Genomic DNA, 10981 nt, shown 5'->3' on the forward strand with positions numbered 1-10981 from the left:
TGTGATGGCTCCTTTTCAATATCACCAGTTCCCCAGTAGCTTTTCATGTATGCAGTGATACACTGCCTATGTGTTACTGATTCTTAACAGTGTATGTCCACCCTCTTTTTTTCACCTTGCTTTCAAGACATATATATATCTAATGGCAAGTCATATCTATATTTTTCACAAGATACTAAAAGTTGAACCTGACCTTACTAAATTTTATTATTCCCATTCACTTTAAATCTGTTCCACCTAACTCTACCTTCATCAATGGTACTACCATCTATGCGTTCACAAACCCAGATTTAGGACTTCTCCTGCTCCTTGAGGGTCACTATTTCAATGGACTCCCAAACCACAATTCCTCTCTCAGTGGTTACTTTTGTACATTATAGTCACTGATGCTTTCAGTATGATCCTTCTACAAATCATTATGATCATGATCATGTCCTTCTATTAATTCTCTGAGTTTCTTCTCTTGGTCTTGAAGATGAAGAACTGATACCTTTGGAAAGTAAATAAGACTTTACATGATCTGAGCTTCACTAACTCTCCAGGTATCTACTATAGATTCCGTTTTCTGTCATACTCTTTTGGCAAAAGCCAAATCATTTCTACACTTGACCTTTAGTCTTTGCCCACACTTTTCAATCTATCTTTAGTGTTGCTCCAAAAGAAAATATTGTAAATATCTGATAAAATTCTTTATAGTCTCCTTATCCATCCACAAATGCTAAGGTAGTTATTTTACCTCCTTTTCCAAGACCTTCTACACATCTCTAGAAAAGGTTATTCAACTGAAATGTGTGTATTTTTTTAAACACCTGATAGGGGTAAAGATCTGTATTAAATGTGCCTTAACTTTTTTTTTTCTCTTTATGTTCTTTTCTTCTATAAGATATATATAGTTCTTTATGTTGCTTCATCAATTTTATGGAGAGACTCTTTTTGTTATATTTGTAACTCTAGAAAATTATGATGGGTATCTTCACTTTTCCATGGGTTATATGTAGAAATAGCATAGTTTTGATTTTATGTCATCTATTGATACTAGCCATTTTGAGTACATGCATCATCATTTCAAGCGCAAATCTGCCAATATTTGTTCCATGAAACAATGATTCACAAGTATTTTCCATACTCAAGATTTGGAAATTCTGTGTTAAAAGTCAATGGATGTTTTTACTGGAGAAAATCTTAGAACTATTATTATATTAATGTACACTTTGAATTTTCAGGAGAGAGGTATGTAATGATACAGGGTTTCACAAACTTATATCACCAAAGAGTATTTTTTAAAATGACAACTATTACCTTATATCAAAGGAACGTCTAGCAACTATTATCACGTATCAAATCAACAGCAGTTTTGAAAATTCTCATCTACTTTTCATTCTTCTTTCTAAACTGTCAGAAGATATTTCCTAGACTGATTCAATTAATGAGTATTATGTCATAGAAGTTAAAATTCCATAAGAACATAAAATAATTAGAAAATGTGCCTGCAAATCAATCTTCCTCATGTGCTAAAATGCCATTCTTGATAACTTATTATTTATTAATGCTTATGGGTTTTATATAAGGGAAAGATCTGAACAATGGAGACCTCTGGTTAATAAGATGAAAGTTGTAATTTATATAAGCCTGTCTACTTTGGTATTTCTAAGTAAGATTTTTCTGTCAGTGGTAACAATATCTGATGGTGTTCAGGTACCTAATTGGAGACTCTGGTCTTTAGCCAATGATAGAAGCAATGACTGTCAGAGTGCATGACTAAATATGGTAAGACATAATTGAAGTGACAATATCCAACAAAAGTGCAAAGGGACTGCTCCAGTTCAACATAGAGGATATCTTTGAGCATCTCTGACATTCTGGGGATGCTAAAATAAACTTAGAATATAAGAAAATTGAAAAGTTCCTAGGTGAATAGGTAGGAATGAAAATGAATGGACTCTGGGTTACTACCATTTGATACATAGTACCTAAGACTCTGAGATGTGCCATTCACTATTCTCAGAAATAGCAATACAGTGATGTTTAAAACATGGTTCCTGATCTTAACATCTCTGAGGTTGGAGCCCAATTTATGCCAATGAGTTGGAGATCACAAAAGAAATTAGTTATATTGATAAATAGGTATTTTTGAGAAAAGTGTCAATCAAGTTTAATGTGTTACCTTAAACCTTTCATAGCTCTAATTTCAAGCTGGACATCTTCAAGTAAAAACCTAAAAATCAACTGAAGGCATGAAAGAAACTGGCCTCACCTAAAAAAGGGACAACTTTTGGATAATTTCTTCTTCAAATATTGGACACCTTTTTCTATAGTGTTTCACTGGGATACTTAACTACCTGATAGGAAGTATCTTTTTGTGCCTATCTGATTGTCATTTTGTCCTCAGTAGTAACTAAGGGCTGTATTGGCACTATTCTGCTGATGCTTTAGTCCTCATTATTGAACCCCAAGGCCTGGATTCTTAGCCATCTTAGCCTTTGTTCTCTTGTCTTAAAAGATGGTATTTCTAAGCCAATTATGCATATTTTTAGATTTAATTAAAATTATGCATATATTTTATAATTAAAATTATGCATATATCTAAAATTATGCATATATTTTAGATTTAATTACCTAGATATGTGTTTTCTTTGAATAAATTATCTAATTGGTACTCTAGTTTCCACAAATGTAGCATTTCTCTCAGAGTTCTTCAGTGTTTTTATACACCAACACTTTAAATTACTTATCACTGGGCTTCATGCTCATTTCATTTTCTCTTGAATAATCTCTTTAGATTGAAGTAAAAAGACTACAAAAGAAGATAATTAAGTTTTCAAATATACATAATTAAGTAGATTTTAATAGAGCTTTTTGGGGGTTTTCGTTTCTGCTTTGTTTTTTAATAAAAATAAATATAATTATAAACTTTAAAAATGCATGCCTTTCTTAATTAAAACTTACATATAAGTAAGTTAAGATGCTTGTGAAACCTGTTAGAGAAACTATGTGTTTTAAATTTAACTTAGATAAGTATTAGAAAAATTATTGATTTATATTGGGTAAGGTACAAAGAAAATAAAATTGACAAAAACAGACATATAATATTGTAACTTCTGACAGTTTTTAAGAACTTATGAACTTCCACTACAATAATTTGAAGTCTTTAAGAATTGGTTTTTCAAGAAACTGTCGGTATTCACATTCATGGACTTTGAAAAGAGAAGACTCTCCTAAAGGTAGACAGATAGATATATCCACACAGGAAATAGAAATTTTGGAAAAAAATATATATAATTTAAGTTGATATATGTATTTAATATTTGGCAATTGTTCCTAGAATGGTAATAACTTATTACCTAAATACACTATGTTCTTATTTTAACACTCAGAGACTTCAATGAAAAATGTATGTATGGATCTGTATAGGGAGATAAATGTCCTGAAATATTCAATGTTATCATATTTTTAGAAAGGAAAACCAAAAATATGTTAGAAAAAAAACTATGGAAATATCAAAATTTGTAAAAGAGACTTAACAGGAGGAATCTGAGAATACAGCATAAATGTCCTTCCCTGCCATCTTGGTTTTATGGTAGATGTTAACACTGTTTACCATATCTAGTTCTCTTCTATTTCTATGCATACGTGATCATTACAGTTACCTTGACAAGGTGGATTTAAATGACATGCTCGACCCAATGAAATCTGAGTGTCAGTGATATGTGGTACTTGCAGGCAGAAACATTTAAGAGGAAGTTCCAATGCTAGACGTTTACAGAGTGTAGGAAAGAAGCAAACCTTGGTATTTCTAAAATATTGATATTTTGCAGTTATTGCAGCCTATATTGACTGATATAGTACTCTGAAGTCTACTCTTTAGTTCCCAGGTAAGAGAAAATATAATTTTCATTGTTTTACCTATATATTTTGAATCTGGAATCTGTGGATAAAATCTGAAGTCAATGACATTAAGTACTGCTAGACATTTAAATACACTGCATATAAAACCCAAGAGGAAATTGTGTAGAACTTCCACAGTCTCCTATTCTTAAAGTGATAATATCTGACTTAAAATCTATGTCATAAATAATCTCAATCATAACCACAAAATAGCCTGAATTGACCAAAACATTTTATAATCGACATCACAGTCATTTTGCTTTCATTTGTTTACACATTATGTAAGAAAAACTTGTTAAATTGTGAAAAATCACAAAATAGCATAACATATTTTAGATAGTCTCTATTAACTAGCAAGGTGAATTATATATCTTATTTCCAGTGCACAGTCTCTGATTGAGTCAAATATTTTGAAAGCCTTTTCATCAGTTAGAGTTGAATTAGAAACTCTGGTAATTCATTTCTCATACACTCAGATTAATGAAGTTTTATTATAGATAAAATTATAAGCATAAAATAAGCTATAAAAATTTAAGAGAAAATAAGGAGAGATAAAAATATGCTACATGTTGGTTGACACCTAAATGCTAAAATTATATGTTTGATTTATCTTATGTAAATCAATGGAAAAAATATTTCCAAAATATATATATGGTTGTTTACAGCTATACATTACCTTATCCGTCAGGTGAAAATCTCTCACACACACACACACACACACACACACACACACACTCAAAAGGAAGATCTATGTATTTTTTAGTCCAATAATCCTATGGGAAATAAAGTTACTAATATGTGGAAAAATCTTTATCTAGTAAACATGCAAAAAATAAAATTGCCATAAATGAGCTAACATTAGTTAATAATAAAATTAAAAGTTATGTTATATATAGACACAGGCATATTTAGGCAACATTTTAGAGTCTCGGTGCTTGAAGACAAGAGCTCTGGAGCCAGACCGCCCAGTTAAAATGGCACTGCACTGTACCAGCTGTGTGACCCTGAGAAGTATATTTCACATCCCTACTTTACAGTTTCCTCACATGTTAAATAGGGATGGTTATAGTACCTACTCCATGTGGCTATTTTGAGGATAAAATAAAATGAAACAAAGCACAATCTCTAGAGCAGAGTAATTGCTCAATATATATTAACTACTAATATTGGTATTTTCCGAATAGGAAAGAATCGTGGTAAGTGGTGTTTCAAAAGTATATAAGTTTGGACACATTTAAATGCTCAAAATTGTCCTCTATATCATAAAGAAAATATGGGCTTTATAATATTCCCATAGAACAAATGGTCAGTTGCAACATCTTATGATCAAAATTTTTCAATATTGAATTATTGTTGGTGTTAACTTTTAACATTTCTTGAAAAAATAAAACTGAGGATCTGGGCATCGGAATAAAAATTACACTGAAGAAGTATCTATAGGACTTTTAGGAAGTATCTATAGTTTTCTATACCTTCCCTCTTTTTTTTATAGATACTTCCCCATAGGAAGTATCTATAGTTTTCTATACCTTCCCTCTTTTTCTTTTTACAGGTTCTATTTTATTGAGGCTTTACATATTCTTATTCTTTCCCCCCTTCATTTTCCTAATAACCATTTGATAAATTAATACAATCATTTATTTTCTGAGTATACAAGTTGGGTAAAGCACTTTCTTTTTCTGGAGCCACAGAGATAAATTGCAAGAAATTGTCCTCAGAGACATTAGATATATGCAATGGGCAGGGAAAGCATGTAAAACACATAATTCCAACACTGTGACACAGTTTTTAAAAGAGAGGTGTTTACAAAGGAAGTACGGTCATATATCATGAGAGGGTCAAGTAAGGCAAGCAAAAGAGATGCCTAAGCTGTTATCTTGATTGATGAGGAGATGCTTCACAGGATGAAAAGGCAGACATGGAAGATGGTGACTGGGAGAGGTGCTGAGTTCCAGCTATATGAAACAGAGTTTATAAGGTAGGCAGCATGAAAACCCACTGCATTTAAGATTCAGCAAGTATTGGTTAAAAGAGGTACAACTAGGAGAAAGTGGTAGATACAGATCATGAAGGGCCTTGTACCACCATTAAAAACATTTAGTGTTTATTTACTAAATTATGAAGAGCCACAGAATGTTTCAAGGAGAGTAAAAGTTTAAGTATATTCCAAATATTGAAAGAACAATACAGGCAGACTTTAGTAATTGATTGGATATGGAAAGCAAGGAAGGAAGAATAGTCTTAAAACGCTTGTTGGTTTCTGGCTTGCACCAAATATTAACTAAATTGACTTATAAAAATAATAGAGTAAAAACATAGATTTGCATTTAATAGAAAAACATAATAAAAACGCAATTAGTCTGTGTAATTTGGATTTGTTACATGCACTAACCACTTTGCATCATTATTCAGGAAAAATATTTGGTTCTAAAGTTTATCTAACTGTATATAGACAAAGGAGGTTTATTTAAAACAAAAGAGTGCAGTACTCAAAACACTTTACCAAATGAAAGAAGAAAGAACAGTGTCAACATCAAATTATTCAGATTCACCAGATCCTTAATGTGTGCTATGTGATAATTATTGCTATAATCAAAGAGGAACACTTTCAACTCTTAATTTTCTAAACAGTTCAAGTCTGACTTTTTGAGGTAATAAGTGAGACTGAACACCATCATAAAAGATAATACAGAATTACTATTCCATTTCCAAGGGCACATAGAATGAACCTATAATAGGCCAAGTTCAGGAGTTACTCATAAACGACGAGGTATCAGATTTTACAGTTGAAGGAGTTCATGTAAATTATGGTATGATGTGGCCAAGTTATTCTCAGTATAAGGTTATGCAGAGAGAGGCAGAGATTATCTCGGGTTGTAAAATTTCATTTACACAATATAGAATACACAACAACCTAGTAACATAAGGGTCTTATGTCCAGCTCTAACACACCACCACAGAAGAATCTGTTCTCAAGAATCTGCTGTTTATTTTCTAGGTATGAATCATGTGTTCTTTCTTTCTCTTTCTATTTTGTTCTTGCAATGTTCTGTAAGCTTAAAATGTTTCGAAATTTAAAATATATCAACTAGTAGCTCTAAAAAAAAAGAACAAATTTGCCATGTTTAATTGTTTTTGTCTGCAATTAAAACAGAAGGAAAATGTGGGATTTAATTTTAAATTCTCTCTACTTCTGTATGGTTTTAAAATTTTAATCACATACTTTTAAAAATGCAGGAACATATTTTACATTTCTTAAAATTTTTTTCCTACATGAACTAAATGATCAAAGTTTCAAACAGAATATAGAAAATAAAGCAATCTAGAATTACTATTTATCAAACTCATTGACATTCCTTACATTTATATATTCATTAGATTGCTTAAATGAATTCATATCTACAAACCGCATGCTTGATAAACAGTGGTGAGAACAACACAAGGGTGTTCTTATATGTATCACCCTAGAGAACATCCAATTGTTCCAATAATGTTTTGTTTCATTTATAGCAAAGATATCCAAGCCAGAATCACAATTTTCACTCATTTAGTACACCTTTCTAATTTCCTTCTATCTGGAACATTTGCTCAGTTTTTCTTGGCTTTCATGACAATTTTTTTAGTCAAAAGCAATCACTGTGTAGACTATCTGTTTGTGTGTAATAATGGAGTGTTTCTCATGGTAAATTTGATTACTACATTCAAATATTGACAGCCTGAGACTTCTATTCTTGAGGAAGAAAAAAAAATATTGAATGTAGTTGCTCTCAATTAGAATCGCCTGGAAAACTTTTAAACCACCTGATACCCAGATGGTACCTAGAACCAATTAAATCAGAAACTTTGGGGTTAGCATCCAGGCATAAGTATTTCTCATCAACTTAATTGATTCATAAATTACATATCAAAATATTCACATATTTATAGTATATTGTTTGATGTATACAACAAAGAGCCTAGGTAAGACATAGAACATTTCCATCACTCTAAGGTGTTTTATCCTGCTCCTGCGCAAGGTGAATCCTGGCGATTTGAACATCTAAATATTTTGTATAAATATAGCACCTTGAAGGTCCTAAGTGTGTTATGAAGAGCCAAAGTGATATAATATAAAGCTTCAAGAATACAATACTACCCTCAGAGACTGTGGAAAGGTGTCAAATGGGCTTCTAACTAGTATACCAATCTACAATGAGCATGCCCAGTATTTTTAGAACTTTGTTCCCTTTCTTTCTTCCTTAATCCCTTCCCTTCCCCCTTCCTTCCCTCTCTCACACCCTCCTGACATCCTTCTTTTATTTTTTCCGTGCTCTCTGTCAGATTGCTGGCTATTTCATTTTACTTCTGTGTTTGCTTGTTTACATTTATGCTTTTTTTCTCCTGTCAATTTACTGATTTTAAGCTGAATTTTAGCTGGAAAACAGAGTAAACACAAATTGGATACTTTCGAGAGCTGGGGGTCTATCCTAGAGATAAAGTCTATGATGTTTAGTGTTAGGCATTATGATATAACTTTGCCTGCCTCAATACAGTGTTTTATGTGGGGAGTATCCTATTTTGCTGGGTTCTGTAGAGCTGCAGAATTACTCTGTATTACGACTTTTAGAATCCTATTACTCTGACCAACTCCTACATTGCTCTCTGCCACTGGGAACTGCACATCTGTTAGCAGCAAACTCTATCATTAACTTCTGTGAATGTCCTTTGTACTTTCTGGCCTTCATTAACGGCTGTTTCTGAGGATACCACCTAGCTGTAGCATTATCAAGAAGAAGGTGTTTTTACTGTTATTTAAACTCCGGGCCCAAAGGAGGAGGCTTGGTGGTATGGACCAGATGTTTTCTCTGTTGCTCAGTATAATGGATGTATAGACATCTTAGCCACTCCTTTTTCAGTAACATCTTGTGCTCTTCACTTAAACTTGTGGTTCACATACACTAATTCCTTTAGTCACATGTTTATCACTGGTAGCCTCATTATTTATAAATGCCCTGGATTACCGCCTCTCATCCTTCCTACTCACTACTGAAAAAAATCATCTGCCATTACCATTATAAATATCTATTACACTGACCTCTACATTTTCTCTCCTTTCCAAGTTTGATTCCATGGTTTATTATAGTCAAAGTATTGCAAAACTTCTCAATTCGCCCACTCTTTTACCATCACACTTGACTGGTGAATCCCCCAAAACAAGCGAACTCAATTATTTTCTAAAAAAAAAAAATCATGCAATCAGTTTCAATGGTTTAATTTTAAATAAATGATAACATACCTCAAATGACTACTCAACAATGCCTCCTGATCTTACTCTGTACCCTTAGGAAGCTCTCTTTCTTATTTTATATAATCACTACTTCATCCTTTCATGTTATCTTCATCACAACTCTACCCCAACACTCAGCTGATGGCTTTTTGTCCTACTTGATTAGAAAAGAAAGAGCTCCTAATATTTAGGCTGGGATCATAGGAACAAATGAGGATTGTCCTAAGCAAACCTGGATAAACCTGATGTTTTTGTGGTTTTCTTTAAAAAATTTTTTTTAAGATGGGAATTATTGTTGTTCTTATATTAGGATTGCATTAAAAATAAAGTTATTTTATAAAAGCTTTTTCTAATAGATGATATTCTATATTAGTGAACCTTGACCCTCATCAATGGCTTGAGATAGGCAGATAGTTTGGTATAGAGCAGGGGTCCCCAACACCTGGGCCACAGACTGGTACTTGCCTGTGGCCTGTTAGAAACTAGGCAACATAGCAGAAGGTGAGTGCAAATGAAGCTTCATCTGTATTTGCAGCCACTTTCTAGCACTAGCATCACTGCCTCAGCTCCACCTCAGATCATCAGGCATTAGATTCTCATAGGAGACAGGTCCCTGGTGCCAAAAAAGGTTGAGATCACTGGTATAGAGAGGAGAAAAGGCCTTAGTTTGGGAATTAAAAGATGTGTTATATAGTTAGCTCTACTAATAACTCACTATATGTAAGTTCATGTAGATCTAGAACTTTCATAATCTCTGTATGACTAGTTTTATAATTGGAAAATGAGTATATTAGTCTGGATGATCGTTAAGGTTTCATTAAAATCTGATTGTATGATTCTCTTAATATATAAAAATCCTATGGATCTCAAAACTGAAGAAAGCATGAGTACTGTCTAATAACACAATTATAGTTTTGAAAAATTGTATATTCATTATGTGTCAAAATTTTTAGAATACATAACTTAACATAGAAAGGGCATTACTATGTAAAAAAGATAGAACTTTTGTCATTCTCAACAGTATCTCCAATAAATTGAATTTCGATAAAATTGTTTCATTATATTAGTAATTATGGTAGTTATAATTAATTTTTATAGTATCCCAAGGGAGTGTCGCTCAATCTGAGAGATCTAGAACTTTTCTAAAAATTTTATGGATGTTATATATTAGGAAAAAATGTCTCCTTAGAGTATCATTTAAATTTAGAAACATAGCCCGATACCCAAATGCTGTAAATCCACACATTTTCTTTGGAGTTCTTGGGCTTTGTAAATCAAATCTAATCCCCAATGCATAATATATGCTTTCAGCTACTTCTTGCTATTAATAACACAGGACATTCCTATTGAAACAAGTCTAAGACACTATATCACATTCGAACATAACATTTACAAGTCTCTGAAGCTGAATGGCTATGGTGACAGCAAATGACTTGATAGAAAATTTTAAATCTAAAAAAAGTACAGAAAATTAGAAATGTACTAGAAAGTAGGCTTCTTTCTGAGTTAGTGCTAAACCAAAGTGATTAACAGAGTAACCATATTTAGGTGAAAATTGTCTCTGGCTGAAGCAGTGATTAAAAACCTATGAAACTATATAGGTGAAGTTTTGAGACCTAATTTTTTATCACATTATGAAAGATATTATTTTGAATTATATAACAAATGTAATTTCTACCATTTCAAACTTTGCTTTCAGGAAAACTAAATATTTTACATTAATATTCATAATTTAATAATGGGTGTCTGTGGCTTACACTTGGTATATAGTGTGCTTAAAGAACTTTTTTCAAAATTGTTACAACTACACCAACTTTATTTTGACTATAG

The sequence above is a fragment of the Pteropus vampyrus genome, unplaced genomic scaffold (genome assembly GCF_000151845.1).
Source record: "Pteropus vampyrus isolate Shadow unplaced genomic scaffold, Pvam_2.0 Scaffold21, whole genome shotgun sequence".
NCBI lineage: Eukaryota > Metazoa > Chordata > Mammalia > Chiroptera > Pteropodidae > Pteropus > Pteropus vampyrus.